The following is an 18137-nucleotide window of genomic DNA, read 5'->3' as shown; positions in this document are numbered from 1 at the left end:
TTACATTACAGTGTCTTCCTTTAAAATATATGAGTTTATTTTGGCTTGTAGGAGAGATAATTGCATAATATTTGGTGAGAGATTTTTATTATGGGTGCATTGTGTTTGTTTTGTTTTGTTTTGTGGTTGTAGTGATAGTGTTCTCTCTGGTTCTTACTCATCTCACTTGTTCCTATCTTTCTCCTTGCCTTCCTTTGCTCTCTTTCTTTCTCTTTTTCTGTTTCTCTTTTTTTCTTATTTTTTTCTTTTTCTTCTGTTATTGAAAATGGGAAAAATATACATGTTGTATTGAGTAAACAGAGTAATAGATATGGTGGACATTTAGCAACTTTTGACCAGTCTGCCTCCACACATACGCAGTTTTGGGGGAAATTTCCAACTGTGAGTCATAACACAGAGGCACAGTTCCCTGTCTCCCAATTATAACAATTAGTGTATGAACCCATAATTCAGTACTAGCTGAGATGATTCCACCTGAGACCTTGAGTACACATGTAGTAAAACACTCATACTCAAAACTGGGGTCAGATCGATAGATAAAGATAACACACAAGAGATGGCAAAAGTAGAACAAGTGTGAAGATAAATCTTAGTAAGAAAATCCCAAAAGTTGAATAATGTGTGCAGGAGTCTAAGAAGGAGACAAGGAATGGAACCTATAGCATGTAGTTGCCAGGTTAGGCAAATATTTGTTGCTAGTGGATTCTTTCATACACTTAAAAATTTTTCTCCACACATTTTCCTACACCCAGTGCCCTCTGAGCATCTGCAAGCTTTTTCCGTAGCACCATGACACGGCATTCATCTCAGTCATTGTAATTGAAAAGACCTTTTAAAGTTTAACAGCTTTGCAGAGAATAGGCATTTTTACAATCTGCATATTTTGTGGCATTTGATTTAATTTACAGCACAATGAACTTGTCTTTGACTGTCTGAAACTGACACTTTATATTTACTTCTTTTTTCCCCACTGCTTTCTATTAATGATCTTGAACACTAATAAAGTTTTACAAGAGTTGTGACTTCCTGACCAAGCATAATGTTGTTCACCAGTGATAAAGCAGAAGGGCAGACCTCTCCATCTTAAGATTACATTGAATTTTGCAGAAACATGTACTTTAGCTTTAACTTCCTTTTCTTATTCTAAATCAATTATTAATGTTTAACAAATACAAATAAATAATTTCAACTATGTATTCATAAGTCTAACCTGTAGGTTCAAGTTCCAAAATCAAGTTGTCATCCTAAGATGAACCTGATTGTATAACCTTCTGTGAATCAAATAGCAACAGAAGACAGATGTTGAGCAGAACTATTTCCTACATTAATTTTGTGTCACAAATTTCATAAGAAAAGAGATGGAGAGAGAAGGAGGGATAGAAAACACAGGATCATCAGATCACTAAATTTTGTTTTGCTGGGTCCCTTGACAAGTTCTCTGTGTAAGCAGTCCAGAGAGAACACTCTAGTTAGATGAATGCCTTTTCATGCTCTTTAACATCTTTCCAGGATTGTGGCTTCTAGCATCAATGTTATTTCCACATGAGTTAAACTAAACTATTGATTATCTACAAAGATACATTGTATATCCTGTCCTAAGGTCAATATTAAAATCGGGCATAGTCATTGGCTCTTTTTCTGTAAGCCATCTCCTTGGCATCTTGTCACACAACAGGAATGAATGAGAAAAACACACTGCTTAGGCCTTACAAGAGGGGGCTAATTCTAAGATAAGAGCCACTTTTTATACTCCAAATCCTTTAATCCTTTTCCTCATCAACTAGGGCTTCAGTTCTAGCACTAAGTATAATAAAATTTTTGTCCTTCAATATGACCCATTTTGAAGGAAAGGTGTAAGGGGTGTGTGTGTGTGCGCACACATGTGTATGTGTGTGTAGTCTTAAGTTTTCATCATTGTACTGTTGTTATTATACTCAACATTATTAGAAAACAAACATGTAAAGTCATTGAGCTGCATGTCTTTCCTTCCATACTTTTTATTTCTTTATTTCTTTATTTATTTTTTTTTTTTGAGACGGAGTCTGGCTCTGTAGCCCAGGCTAGAGTGCAGTGGCCGGATCTCAGCTCACTGCAAGCTCCGCCTCCCGGGTTCACGCCATTCTCCGGCCTCAGCCTCCCGAGTAGCTGGGGCTACAGGCGCCCGCCACCTCGCCCGGCTAGTTTTTTGTATTTCTTAGTAGAGACGGGGTTTCACCGTGTTAGCCAGGATGGTCTCGATCTCCTGACCTCGTGATCCACCCGTCTCGGCCTCCCAAAGTGCTGGGATTACAGGCTTGAGCCACCGCGCCCGGCAATACTTTTTATTTCTAAAGTAAAAATGCAATGTCACATGAAGGGAGGAAGGAAAATAAAATAAAATGAACATTCATCAAATATTTATTTAAGATCTACAACTGCCAGGTCTTGTATTAGATTGAGAATGCAATAGTGAACAAGGTATAGTTCATACATATTATTAAGAGTTTCCATTACCATATGAGAAAACTGAGTCTCAGACAAGAAAAAGGACTTGTACGAATAAGAAATCTTCGTGACTAGTAGAGAGCAGGGATTTGAATCTACCTCTGTTTGACTCTAAACCCTGCTCTTTCCATTACCACATTAAACAGTCCCCATCTGTTGATGGTGTCAGAGACAGTTTGTTTATGCACAGATAGGTGTTCATAATGCAGGGACTGATAATAATAATAATCATGGTATTATTATTGCTGTTGTTTTGTTAATATATAGCAATTTTTGAAAACTGTATAGTGCTTACTAAGTGTCAGGCACTATTCTAAGCATTTTGCTTGCATTAACTCATTTAACCTTGACATTAACCCTATGAGAAAGAGAATATATTCTTTTCTTACAGAAGCAAAAATTGAAGAATAGAGAGGTTAAATATCACCAAAGTAAGTGACAGAGCCCAAATTTGATATTCAACTGTCCTTATTCTATCATCTTCAACAAATGTCAGTGAAGATCTATGAACCAATATAAGAGCCTATAAATTATTAACTATATGTTGCCATATAGTTACTTGTGGTAAAGTGATTATATTTACAACTCCAATTCTCTTATTGTATCTACACCCATTGCTATAGAGGCTTGGAAAGCCTCACCAGTTCGACAGGCCATGTGACTTGCTTTGACCATTGAGTTTTAGGCATGAAGAGTGCTTGTGTGATTGGGCTTGCCATAGTATACCCGGGCTAGCTGTGGAGGATTAGACACAAAAGCTAATTTACCCACTGTCCCAAGCCAACGCCCAGTCACTCCCCACATATGTGAGCGTATTTTTTAAAAAACAGATCTTCCAAGCTGAGACCAGTCTAAATCAATGACTTACAGACTTGTGAGCTAACAAAGAATACTTATTTTTTTATCTTTTATTTTAAGTTCAAGCGTTCAAGTGCAGGTTTGTTACATAGTAAACTTGTGACATGAAGGTTTGTTGTACAGATTATTTCATCACCCAGGCATTAAGCCTAGTACTCATTAGTTATTTTTCCTAATCCTCTCCCTCCTCCCACCCTCCACCCCGTGAAAGGCCCCAGTGTGTGCTGTTACCCTCTATTTGTCCATGTGTTATCCCTTAGCTCCAACTTAGAAGTGGTATTTGGTTTTCTGTTTCTGCATTAGATGGCTAAGGATAATGGCCTTCAGCTTCATTCATGTCCGTTAGTAGGACATGATCTCATTCTTTATTATGGCTGCAAAGTGCTCCATGGTGGATATGTACCACATTTTCTTTATCCAGTCTACTACTGATAAGCATTTAGGTTGATTTCATGTTTTCAATATTTTTAATGGTGCTGAAGTGAATATGCATGTACAATGTGTCTTTATAACATAACAATTTATATTCCTTTGGAAATATACTGAGTTTTGTGGTATTGTCTTATGTGGCATAATTGTGGCAATAGATGACTGATACATTACCCAAAATGGTACTCACTGGCCTGAAAATGAAAGCAAACCCATTTGAGTCCCTGGGCCTGTGGGATAATAAGAACATTAACTATGAGTAAATCCTTGTGCTGTATTTCTTCTGAACAATCTAAGGAAAAGCTCTACCCATTCTGAATAATATTATAAAATGATTACCCTCCTCTGGTTTCTACCCCCAAACACAAATGCGTATCTGTTTTAATCTGTTTTCTAGTCTTTCTAAAACTTGGTTAAAGATACAATTCATTTAATCATAAGAATAACACAGAGACTCTAGCAGCTGATACACACACACACACACACACACACACACACACACACGGTTATGTGTGGTTTGGAAATTGTATTCCTTGGAACTCCAGGGCTCTGCAGTGATGTCTGAGGGTCAGTAGTCACAGCAGAGAAGGGAAGTATAGTATGAGAAGGAAAGAGATGATGGTGATAAGCAGGTAAGGTGACCAGATCCTTCTTTCTGAAGTTCAATCAGAGCAAAACCATTTTAACTATTGTGTACATTGGTGCTCTAGATATGAGAAAAGGGTTTTCTGGCAAATACATTACAGACATATAGATAGATCATAAATAGACATATAGAAGATCACTATCTTAGTTTAATCCCATCGGTTCCCAGCTGAAGAAGAAGCTCAGAGTTCAGGTAGTAGAGAAAGAAGATGATATTACTTAAGCATGTATTCTATGTGCTGGCCATTTTTAACTTACTATTCCTCTTAACCTCACAACCCTAGGAAATATAAGCTATTTATTTTAATTATTTTTCACTTTATAAGTTAGGTGATTTGTTCATATTCACATTGTGACAGGAGATAGAACCAGAATTGCTCACTTTTTTCCTAATATTGCTACTACACCAAAGGGAAGTGATTTACTTTGGTTCCCACAACAAAATGAATATTTTAACCAAAAGCAGGGAACTGAAGTCTTGTGGTTCAGTATATAGAGGCTGTTCTATTTCCTATGAGCAAATGTAATCAAGAAATGAATGTCCTGCCTGCAAAGGCACCAAAACATATAACAAACAATTGGAAACCAACTAAAATCATCAGTTTCAAAACCCCCTGTAGTGAATATGAAGATAACTAACATCACGAGTACTAATGTATTGCCAGCATCTCTTTGGTAGCTAGCCATAACTATTAGTGAATTGTACTTTAAAAGATTTTGTAGGCATTAATTCAACCACTCACTTGCCCTAGATCACACGAAGCTATAGTCTGGACTAGTTCCAACTGTTAAACGCAGATGAAGAAACACAATATGAATAATAACTACAAAAGTATCTCAAATATGTATCATATACCAGGTACTGGGCTAAGTTATTTTATGCATAATTGTATTTGAGCTTCACCACAACCCTTTAAGATAAGTTCATTAACCCCATTTTGTATATACGAACAACTTGATCAAGGTATAAAACTATTCAGTGTAAATTCATAATTTAGCCCTAGAACTTCTAGAATCTTTCTTTTATTAGCCCTGAAACTAGTAAAATCACATCATATTTTGAGCCAAAATCCAGTTTTTAAAAAATGGCCTGTAACCTACCTCAAGCGTTTCTTTGGAGGATTCAGTTACATACACCAAGTATATATCATAGTGTTCAACAAATTAAAAGAGCACAAAATAATAGTCACATTATCATCATTAAGAACATTGCTTCTATTATTAAAATCATATGATTCCCTGATTAATTTTTAACTCTTCTAAATTTGGCCTTTTAAATCTATTTAATAGCACTTGTTTACTTCTGTCTCTTTGAATCTATCTATGAGCTGGTTCTGTTTCTGTCTGGACCCTGGTCACCTGCCCCATTCCCAGGGCCATCATGTTTTCATTAACCCAGTGCTCCATAACCAAGAGCATCTGTCCAGGCTGCATTTGTCATTGAAGAACAACACCACCAGAAAACTTTAGGCCCTGGAATCATGAGGTCCAGTGTGCTGATTAGCAAGCACACTAGCAGAGTTCCTTCTTCTCAAGATTATCTGGCAAAGACTCAAACACAAGGATCAAGAATCAGATACTAGTAATAATCTACAATTCAAGAACTAGAACTTCAACTGAAAGGAAAAAAGTGCCGATTGCTGGAACTAGTGCTCAGTATTGAGCCAGACTAAGACCAAAGCCATTTGATATTCATTCCAAGAATATTTCCTTGGAACCATTTAAATATCTATCATTAGAATTGACCCTAGGTTTTTAGCTGTCTAAGCCAACAGATGGTTTCAAATACTTCTTGTATGAGGAAGGACGCAGGACCAGCAGAGTCTGACAGTATATTGCTATTTTGCCTCTATTTGCTCATCTGTAAAATAAAAATAATATGTCCCCTGCCTACCTGAAGATATGTGGAAGTATCAAATGATATGATGTATATGAAAGGGCTATGTAAAACATACAAATTTGTATTTAAATTGGCTTCATTCATAGCACTTACTGACCTTCTAATACTCCTTGCACTCTGCTTATTGATCGTGTTCGCTCATTAGTATCTATGTCTCCTTACTAGATTCTGGAGGGCAGGAATCTTTATTTGTTTTGTCCACTGATTGATACCAAACACTTACTAATAAGAGTGCTTCCTTTATATTAGGAAAGATAAATGTGTTAAGTAAACATATATGCTAATGTTTATTATAATCTTATACTAGTTAAGATAAATTGATACTATCATTTTGTATTGACAAGGTTGTCTTTATACAGAAAAATTCCAAAGACACAACTTTAATTTAAGGATTGGTTAAATGATAAGAATTCCAGATCTGATCTCAGGCTGGAGAGAGTCTTGTTTCTTTTTTTTTTTTTTTTTTTTTTTTTTTGAGACGGAAGTCACGCTCTGTCGCCCAGGCTGGAGTGCAGTGGCCAGATCTTGGCTCACTGCAAGCTCCGCCTCCCGGGTTTATGCCATTCTCCTGCCTCAGCCTCCTGAGTAGCTGGGACTACAGGCGCCCGCCACCTCACCTGGCTAGTTTTTTGTATTTTTTTTTAGTAGAGACGGGGTTTCACTGTGTTAGCCAGGATGGTCTCGATCTCCTGACCTCGTGATCCGCCCGCCTCGGCCTCCCAAAGTGCTGGGATTACAGGCTTGAGCCACCGCGCCCGACGAGAGTCTTGTTTCTAAACAGGTAAACCACACAGAGTTCTTCAAATTACAGAAACTAAACAATAACTTGTCTGCCTAAAAGGCTTGCTGGCCACACCTACAGCAAACATTGCAGAATTTCCAAGGCCAAATAGCTTAATTTTTATCCTTAAATACAGTTACAGCATATACACACAATTCCACTTAACTAAAATTATTTTAAATGTGGTTGGATTCAGCCAAACAAATGTCTGTATTGAATCAATAACATCAGTTCCCTGAATACAGCTCTTTCCAGCTGGTCATTGTGGCTGTACATAATCACCAAGTAGAGGAGATTGGGATGCATAAGTAGCATGTGATTGTTCCAATCACCTTCTCTAGGATTGGGCTCTCAATTTCCTCCCTTGTGGGCCACAATCTGCATATAAACATGAACAAATAGATTTTTTTGAAGAAGATAGTAAGGCACTTAATTTGACTGTGTGATGATTTATTAAATGGGAGAAATAGAGATCACATACCTAAGCACCTAATCCCTCCACCCATAAAATATTAGAAGTGAGCTTAAGCAGGTATGGCAATTCATAGCCTGAAGGTTTTCTGAAGGACAAATTACAGGAATAGGGACATCTGAAAAGTGTCTTAAACAATAGGGAATTTCCTTGATAAAGAGAGAACAAGAAGGCACCAGCGGAAAGAACATCATGTGCAAAGGCTCTGAGATTTCATGAAGCATTATAAATTCAGGGAAATACTGATATTCAGCATAGCTAGAGCATAGGGTGAGTGTCAATTGGAGTAGGACTCCTAAGAGTCATTGACGGACATTGCACCAAAATCCTTGGTAGCCTCAGATTTCCAGAGTATACGATAAACTCCAAATGTTGTCTAAAAACAAACATAGCTAACATTTACTGAGGAAGGACTCAGTGCTAGACACCGACAACTTGCCCTAAAGTCAAGGTCACACAGTAAAGTGAGGGAGCCAGGATGGGAACCCAGTCAGTCTGGCTACAAAGGCAATGGTCTCATCAAGTACATTCTAAATTTATTGAAAGGGACCTCAAACCTGAAGACTATGAAGGATCACTGCCATAATGCACAGGTAGCCCCTCTGAGTTACTCTCACTGTGCATCTCGTGCATGGGTGGAAATGCAATGTGTTCTCCTCCCCTAAAGGTCAGAGTGCAATGTCTTCTCTGTGGGCATGTTGCTGCATCCAAAGCTCTCCCAGTGGCTCAGCAGATGCCCTGCCAGATGGTAGCCACTTGGACCTGGGCCCCACTGTCACAGGTGGCCAGGACAATTGCCTTGTAGCAGTTGTAAATGTCACCATCTCTCACAGACTGGACAGCTGGATAGAATGCTCAGAGCAAAGCAGGTGCTGACCATATAGCACATGGTTTTCCTGCCCAGAGGGAAGAAAATCAGTGTTTCAGAGCACATCCAGCACTGTGCCTATGGAATAGTTCTTACTGCACTGAACAACACGCTCCATTACACTTGGGAAGTGGAAGAAATATCAAGGAAAATGTGATTATTTATTCAAAAACATTTCTGTTTACATCACCCTTCTGGCTACCCAGGCTTTCCTGATCTACATTCTGCCTACCTGTTCTTCTTCATCCTTCTATGTTCAAATTAAGTATGTCTTCCTCTGTAAAAGCTTCCCTGATCTTGCCCAGAGTCAACTAACAGAAAATCCTGCCATTTTGGTGCTCAGGCTTATGGGGGGAAAAGACATGTGACAAGATGCAAATGCAACTTAGCATGTGAAAAGTGCGACATGGCCCAAAAGAGAAAATGACAACCTTCTTGGAAGGTTCACAGAGAGCTTAACCGAGGAATAAATGTTTGGTTCATGTCTCAAAGTATAAGTCAGAATTCATTAGGCAGACAATAATTTGAAAGGACTCAAAGTAAAGAATCACAAGGGCAGAAGCTGAGAAGTTGGTGGCTTTGTATAGTAGTGAGCAGTTAAATAGGGCCACAGTGCAAAAAGCTTTATGAAAAAAAAGTATCAATTTGCTTTTGCTGTGTAACAAACTACAGCAAAACTCAGAGGTATGCAACTATAAGTTGTGGGACTCTAGTTATGTAATCTGGACTTGCTCACTCAAGTGTAGGGGGCTCTGCTCTAGACAAGGTTTGGCTAGGGCAACACTCTCTTGCTTGTTCATCTTCCTCCTCTCATGACCAGCAGGGTAGACTAGACTAGGCATATACTTCTTGTGGAGATGGCAGAAGCACAAGAGTAAATCAGACCAGTAATCCAAATAGTTTTCAAGATATTGCTTGGGTCACATATGTTAATATCTCTTTAACCAAAACATGTCACACAGTTGAACATAAAGTCAAGGAGTGAAGGAGTGAAGTAAGCCCCACCCTCAGTGAGAGAGCACTGTGCTACATGGACACCAAAAACATTATATCACTGGAGATATCAATATACATGAGCAGTAACCAACAGGTGAGTCTGGGGATGAGGTATGAACAAGATCATGAGTTGCACTGTAAACCATACTAATGAAATTTTCACTTCATTTCCCATCTTACAGGAACTATGGCACTAAAATATTTTAAATGAAGAAATGACATGCTTGTATATGTATTTTAAGAAGATCTATCTGGCCTCTATAGAAGACACTTTGGAGGATACCAAAAGTAGAGACAGTCAAAGCAGCTAAGAAGCTAAGAGTCTTAAAGAAATTATTTTAAGTAAGGTAGTAGCTGTCACAGAAGACATAAAGATAAGGAAGTTTGAGTAGAATATACAAATTTCGCACAATATGTTTACCTGCGAACAGTTTTAAAGGCAGTGGTGAGGGAAAGAGGAAAGCTCAAGATGCCTGTCTTAACTAAAAAAAAAAAAAAAATCACAGGAAGCAAGAAGCAAAAGAGTTACAGAAGGAAAACAATAGGTCAAGCTTGGACATGAGTAGCCTGAGAGGAAGATGTCCTGTAGGTGTTTGCAGTTGGGCAGGAGAGAATTTTAATCTGGAGATACTGGACACAGACAGCGGAATAATAGTCACTGGAGACTCAGAAAGGTAGGAAAGTTAAAGGGGGTGAAGGATAAGAAGTTACTCAATGGTTAAAATGCACACTATTCAGATGATGGTTATACTGAAAGCCCAGACTGCACCCCCATGTAACAAAACTGTACTTGTACTTCTTAAATCTATAAAAAGTATTTTTTTAATTTGCACAGATGTTGTTTTAAAAAAAGAGTGACTGGCATTTATATAATAGTGAATGCTGCAACTGTGATGGTGAATACTTGGAGAAAGACTAAAATGTATACTGAAAATAGTAGAAGCTCAAATTTGTTACTAGAGTATATTTTGGGATCACTTTGAGAATCAGAAGCAAGCCGTGGACTCACTCCTAGAAACATGCATGGGCACACGCAAAACCATTTTCAGACACAATTTCAGAGAGCCTGTGCATCTCATAAAGTCTCTCCAATAGACCCTTTAAGGATTGAAGAGATTATAAAGCCCTGATTCAAAGGATAAACAGAGAGAATAATAACAAATGAAAGATAGAAAAAGGAAGAGAAGAGTGGATAGAGACAAAATCTGAACCCCTGGGTCATGAGCGAGAGTTCACTAGGTGCTAAAGTCCTACTTAAGTTGGAACATTTAGAGTAGACCTTCAGTACAAAAACAATGTAGAAGGCAAAGACCTGGAGACAAAAGGAAAGAGACAGTGAAAGACAAACAGTAGTCCTCAATTATCTGCAGGGGATACGATCCAAGACCTTGAGTAGATGCCTGAAATGTGGTATATATGGAACTGAACCCTATATATACTTTGTTTCTATCCATTCATACCTATGATAAAGTTTAATTTATAAATTAAGCACAGTAATAACATACTAACAACAATAACTAATAAAATGGGGCAACGATAACAATATACTTTAATAAAAACTCTTTCAAAATATCTTAATATTCTCAGACCCTGATTGCCCATAGGAACTGAAACTGCAGAAAGTGAAACTACGGATAAAGGAGGACACCTGTATGACTTTCAGCCAGCAACCATGTCTCAGGCCATTGCAGGCATGCAGGCTCACATCTCGCCTCACTGGAATGTGGGTATGAGTGACTTTACTGCCTGATTTCTCAGCGCAGGCTCAGGACCCAGCTGTGAAACCAACCCGCAGAAGCCACATGTCAGTAACTGTGAGGCCCTTTAGGGGAAAGCAGAAGCTAGGAGCAGGGACTTGGTGAAGGTTATGCAAAATTATCATAAACAGTCACAATTACCAGGGACTCCTGTGAAATGCTGAAAGTGTGACCGAGAAGCTGGCAAAACAATCTTATTATATGAGTACCCAAAGAGTAATGCAATATCCTACTTTCTTAGAAGGCTTCTTGTTCACTAGCACTAGTACTCAGTGCCTCGAATAGTATCTGGTAAACAATTACAATAAATATGTGTCCCAGGAATGAATAAAACCAACTCTATGAAGCACCCAAGAATTTCTTCTCTTCAGGCTTATAAATATTATCTTCCTCTAAAACATGCCAGCGGCTCCAGTGATCAGTCTGGGGCCCTTCTAAGGAAGTACTGAGTCTTTATTTCTAATTAATTCATGTTATTATTTTTAGTTCACCCCAAATGTGAGACATTTAGAAAACTCAGATATAATGTAAAGTATTTTATTATTATTTTCTCAGTTCTCTCTGGCGCCAGGCAAATTTGGTCATAAACAAAAGCTAATAAACCCTGATTTAAGGGCCATAATGCCTCTAGTGTGTGTACTAGGAGTACAACAAGATGATGCAATACCACAAGGCCCTGTTTTAGTTAAAAGTCACATTAATGATTTCATCCTTCATAGTTGCCCAAAGAACCCTGAGAAAGAAACCTTCAACTCTTACATCGTTTTCTGTCTTAAGGGTAATGAACCATATGTGTAGACAGCTGCACTGTCTGTAAACTATGGTCATTAATTAGACAGGAGACAGGACACTTCCAGGGAGAGGCGGGTGGAAAGAGAAGGGTGAGACTTTGAAAAGTCATGGCGATTATTAATAACAGAAAGGGCAATGAAAAGGGTAAGATGCCTGTCCTCCATATTTCAAATATATTACATTGCCCATAGCAATGAAGTAGCGGAAAGGTCTGGACAGCATGGAGAATGTTTTGGACCTGCATCTGACGCCAGAGTTAAACAAAACGGTGTACCATAGGTAAGGATACATGTAGATTCACATAGAGAGTTTCAAGGACTATGCCAAGTTGGTGAACCATTTTCCTAAGGAATAAGAAGTCAATATAGTCTAAAGGAGTTACTGAATTACCATACAGAATGTAAATCAAAGAACACAGGGAGAGAACATCAGATTTGAGCTTTCTCCCGATTTTCAGGTATGAATCTCTAAGATATCAGATGCTTGGATAATTGAGACTAAAATTATAAATTATGGGACAAGAGTCTAAGTTGGGTTAGAGCAAGCAAGAATAAAGGCTATGACTAACACAGATATTTATGGCTTACAGTCCAGATCCAGCTAGAGAGATGGCTCCAGCCCATGAAGGCATGGTATGCCTTCTGATACCGTTCTTCATTTTACGGGCCACATGTGGGACACATCTCTAAAAACATAAATGTAGATAGAGAAAATACCAGAAACAAGTGTAAGCGCTCCCATTTCTTAAACTTTTTGCAATCATCATCAATTATTCACTATACTAAGGCCAGCAAAGGCCAGTGTCTGTACCAGCACATAAGCACCAATAGACAGGAAGTCTACTCAACACCGTATTTTCAGCACCTCACATACTGGCCAGAACAGACTCAATGGGAATTTCTTAGATTAATTAAATCATATATTTATTGAAAAATTGGAGTAACCTCTCTACAAAAGAATCCAGAAATGTACTGAATAGAGAACAATAAACTGAAAAGTCTGACTGATAAAAGCATCATCTTTGTTTGTGCTGTGTGAAATGGTGATCACAACTAAGTGTAAGTGTAAAAAATAATCTGTGATTGAAAGGCCAGATATATTGACAAAAGAGAAGGAGAGTTAAAGAACCATTGAAGAGTTATGGACAGCAGAGTGACATGATCAAGTTGACATATGATAAAGTCATTCTGGAAGTTAAATGGCAAGTGGGTTAGTGGGTAGAGTAAATTACAGCAGGAAGGCCAGGAAGACACTATTGTTTTCATCTAGACAAAACATAATAAGCACATGAATTAGGACTGTGAAAATAGAGGGGATGGGACAGATATTAATAGGGTAGTACTGATGTGACTTTGTGACTCTTGGATATTAGGAAGCAAGAAAAACAAAAAATTCTGGGATTGCTTCCAAAGCACTAACTTCAGAGCTACAAAAGTTATTACATTATCAATAAATATTTCATGGATTAATAAATAAAACGTGTAATCTTTAAATTCTTATTATTTATAGAAACTGTGCTGATAACATTTATATGCTCATTTTTCAAAATTCAGAGAACATTTATTGAGAGCCACATAACTACTGAGTTAAATGTTGAATGTGGCTGAAAATGAATGAAAGAAGGAAGAGAAAGCACCATGTGGATTATAAGCATGTGAGGGCTGCCCTGTTCTCAATTTTTCTGCCCCAGTTTTCCCAAGAGAAGATTAGGGCTTGTCAGACTCACACTTAATTTTGGATCATGGAACACGGACACTATGATAGTTGCCAGCACCTCTCAATTGTGTGATTGAAAAGGCCTAGAGAGGTGACTGCCAACAAGTCTGGACCACTGTCCTTTCTGAAGGCATGTGTTTGTAAAGGGAATTTTCAGCATTGCTAATCCACATAGCAACAAGTTGGCCATGTGGATTAGCAATGCTGGAAATTCCCTTCACGAACACATGGCACACTGCCCCTTACACTTACCTCCAAATCAAACCCTCTTCTGAGCTCCCATAGCATATTGTATTTTCTTCTTTTGTTTTATTTACTATTATCTATAGTAGTAAATATTTATTAAGCACCTATTATGTCAGACACTATTCTGGACAATGTGGGTATACCAGTGAACAAAATAAACTAGACTATGTAAATAATAAAAACAACCACTATGTTGTAGTTTTATTATTTTTTGTTTAGGTTTACATCTTATATCTGATAATAAAGGATAACCTCTCAGATAACCTTCAGAACAATTGTAGTCACACTTACCTCCCTTCTCCTTTCAGTGAATAAACTCCCTATACCTCATTTTTGAATCTTAATTAAGTTTCAGACATCTAAGATAATTTTGCACTCTCGAAAACAGAGGAGTCATCATAGTGTTAAAATTTCCTAGTAGAATCTTCTACAATTCTGTTACTCCATTTCACCTTAATTAAAGAGTTTGCACATCAACAACTTTTATTATCATTAATGGAATCTAATATTGAAAATACAGTTTAATTCAATAAACATTAATTGAGCACTTATTGTATATGAGCTCATATGCTATATACTGTGGATATGGGATTGATTAAAGCATAGGCTATCAAATTTTGCCAGAGAAAACAGATGTGTGAATACACACTGCATAAATACTGATAATGTAATAAGTTAAATACATGCAATTTATATACAAGTTATAGGTAAGACACAAAAATGGAGGGATGCTCCTAACAGACTAGAATAATGGCACCTCCTTGGATTTTGATAATGAAATGGAGTCCAGTGGCAAGACTTTCCAAGAAGAGAGAACTCACTCAACCAAAAAAATCAATGTGGTAAACACAAAGTAATATCAAAAACAGGACCTATGTAAAGGAAAAATACTGATAAAAGCACAATCTCTTAAACATGTGGAAATTCATCCATGTTAAGCAGATCAGCATTCAAGGTATCAAATACTTTCTGTGCTCCGATACACCAAGATCTCAACATCTGGATTTGCAGAGGCAGGATCACTCTTTTTTTTTTTTTTTTTTTTTTTTTGAGACAGGAGTCTCGCCTTGCTGCCCAGGCGGAGGGCGCGATTCCGGGGTTTCACTGCAGCTCCGGCCCCGGTTCTCATTCTCCTGCCTCCCAGCCTCCCGAGTGCTGGGACTACAGGTGGCGCCCCACCGCGTCTGCTAATTTTTGTATTTTAGTAGAGACGGGGTTTCACTGTGGTCTCGATTCTCCCTGACCTTTGTGATCCTCACTACTGCCTCCCAGTGTTGACAGGGCGCGGAGCCACCGCGCCCGGCCACAGGATCACTCTTTATGTGGTGTTTCTGTAATTAGAAGCTATAAAATGTAGTAGTCAGATGTTAAATACCTGTATGAGTACTAAACCCATATATAATCAGCTAGGATCTTAATTATGCCTGAGAGAATGGATTAGGTTTCAACAACATTAACAATAAGAATAATACTAGGTAAAACTTACTGAGCATTTACTGGAAACTAAGACTTGTTCCAAGCATCTTGTTACATAAGTGGAGTCACAAAATAGAGAAACCACAGAAAATGCAGTCGGTTTCTGTTGTTGTTCCCACTTTACAGACAAGAAAATGAATGCATAATTGAGTAATTTGTCCAAGGTCACAAAAGAGGTAGAAAAATTAAAGTCTTATAAATAATTATAGTATAGAATGGGGAATTGGTGTTGGTAAATTCTGTATCATTAAATAGCATAGGACCTATAGGAAACGGGGTAAGACAGTCTTTGGAACTGGTGGCTTATGAGGAGATCATAAGCTCGTACAGCAAGTTTTCTGAGTGTCTGTTGGAAATGAACCATTGCATGCCAAAGAGAGAGGTTTGTATGTGGAAGGGGCTGGGGCAATAGGGATGAGTATGATGGCCCGGGTACCTTTTAGAAAGTTGCTTAACCACAGGAAGGAATACTCCACAGGGAGGAAGTACATGTGTTGAAGAGTTAATATTTAAGTATCCAACCAGGACAGTCAATGAGCCAAAGAACAATGAGCGAAACTTTGAGCAGTTAATCCTAAGTGAAATAACTCAGAAACATAAAGTTAAATACTGCATGTTCTCACTTAGAAGTGGGAGTTTAATAATGTGTACACATGGACATAGAAAGTGGAAAAATAGACATGGAGACTCTGAAAGGTGAGAGGGTGGGGGGGGTGAGAGATGAGAAACTACGTAATGGCTACAATGTACACTATTCAGGTGATGGGTACACTAAAAGCCAAAACTTCACCACTATGCAATATATCCATGTAACAAAACTGCACTTGTATCCCCTAAATCTATTTATTTTAAGTCTGAGCAGTCAGATACTAATAGTACCAAAGGCTTGCACAGTGTTCATGATGTGGCCTGCACTACACTAAGTGCTTTACAAGTATTAACTCCTTAATCCTCACAACCCTACGAAACAGGGACCACTAGTATCACCAACATTTTACAGATGCAGAAAATAAGTCACAAAGAGATGGAGAAACTTGCTCGTGGTCTTACAACTAGTAAGTGGCAGGCCTGAGATTCCAGGACAGGCGGACTTGGTCTAAAGTACTACATTAGGCACACTTCCTATGAGAGGTGAAAGGTAGGAAATGCTGTGGAGATTGCAATTGGATATTGTTCATCTATTTTCTTCTTTAACTCTACCGTATATTTACTAAGCATCCATTTTATGCCAAACACTATTCCAAGCAATGTGGGAAGATCAGTAAACAAAACAAACGAGTCTCTTTCTCGCTCTCAAGGCAATTGCATTGATGAATCAACTCTACAGTAAACTAAGAAATAGAAATCTTGGGCCGAACACGGTTGCTCACACCTGTATTTCCAACACTTTGGGAGGCTGAGGAGGATGAATCACCTGAGGTTAGGAGTTCAAGACCAGACTGGCCAATCTGGTGAAACCCTGTCCCTACTAAAAATACAAAAATTAGCTGGGTGTGTTGGTGCACACCTGTAATCCCAGCTACTCAGGAGGCTGAGGCAGGATAAGCGCTTGAACCTAGGAGGTGGCAGTGGCAGTGAGCCAAGATCGTGCCACTGCACTCCAGCCTGGGCAACTGAGCGAGATTCTGCCAAAAAAAAAAAAAAAAAAAAAAAAAAAAAAAAAAGAAAAAAAAAAAGAAAGAAAGAAAGAAAAGAAAAAAGAAATAGAATCCTTAAGTGTGACAGGCACTTTACCTAACCTTCTATATACCATATCAAGTTTAACCCTCACAAATGTACTACCATCATCCTCATTTTACAGATAAGGAAACTAAATCTTAGGGGCATTAAATACATTTAAACAGATTGCAAATGTGGATGTAGTGAGTCTAAACTAGATCTGCTGGACTGTGAAGCTCATATTTAAACTTACTCTAGTGCTTAAAAGAGAAACAGGATCAAAGAAGTACTTTTATGATATAGAATATCAGAATCATTTTTAGCCATAACAGAGGGCATAAGGAGCAGGCAGGGATCAGAGCAATGGTTTAAATGGGAATATTGGAGAGCAAAAAAATATTGTTTGGTGATATGGATGACATTTTAACCAGAGGGCAAGAGAGCTAGAAAAGAATATCATCTGCATGTTTTTAACTGGACTCTCTCAAATTCTTGATCATGAAGATAAAGTATACTATAGAGCCAATAAAAGCCACAGTCATGTGTATTTTTTTCTTCAAACAAAAATTTAAAAATGCCCATGTTCCCTCGAAGCCTTACAGCCCTGTAGCCAAGGATTGAAATTGTGCAGAATGGACTTTTCCCAGTGAAACAACAGTAAACCTCTGGTGACTGATCATATGGAAAATAAACATTTTTTATTTTTGCTGAAAGAAATGGAGCCAAGTTTTGTCTCAGCTGAACTATCTTTGAAGGGATCTGCCTTTCTTCCTTTCTGGTGTTGCTCTCTATCTAGCCACCTCTCCCTTTAGGAGGGATGCCTTTATATCATCTGTTATCAAGTAGGACCACGCTGTTCCAAAGGCACGCAGTGTTTCAAAAATACCTGCTGGATGCTCTGACTTGGCTCTGAATTCCAGCTGCTGCATTGCCTTTGTCCCAGGCAGAGAGAGTTCTCAGCACCAGATTAATGGTAACATGTGATTATTTAAAAATATTATCCACTCTTGTGATAATGCTTGTTGGCTGTCACTCTCAAAGCGAAAGGTCAGTGCTAT

This window comes from Papio anubis, chromosome 12, assembly GCF_008728515.1.
Source record: "Papio anubis isolate 15944 chromosome 12, Panubis1.0, whole genome shotgun sequence".
In the NCBI taxonomy this organism is placed as follows: domain Eukaryota; kingdom Metazoa; phylum Chordata; class Mammalia; order Primates; family Cercopithecidae; genus Papio; species Papio anubis.
This window is presented reverse-complemented; position numbering follows the sequence as displayed.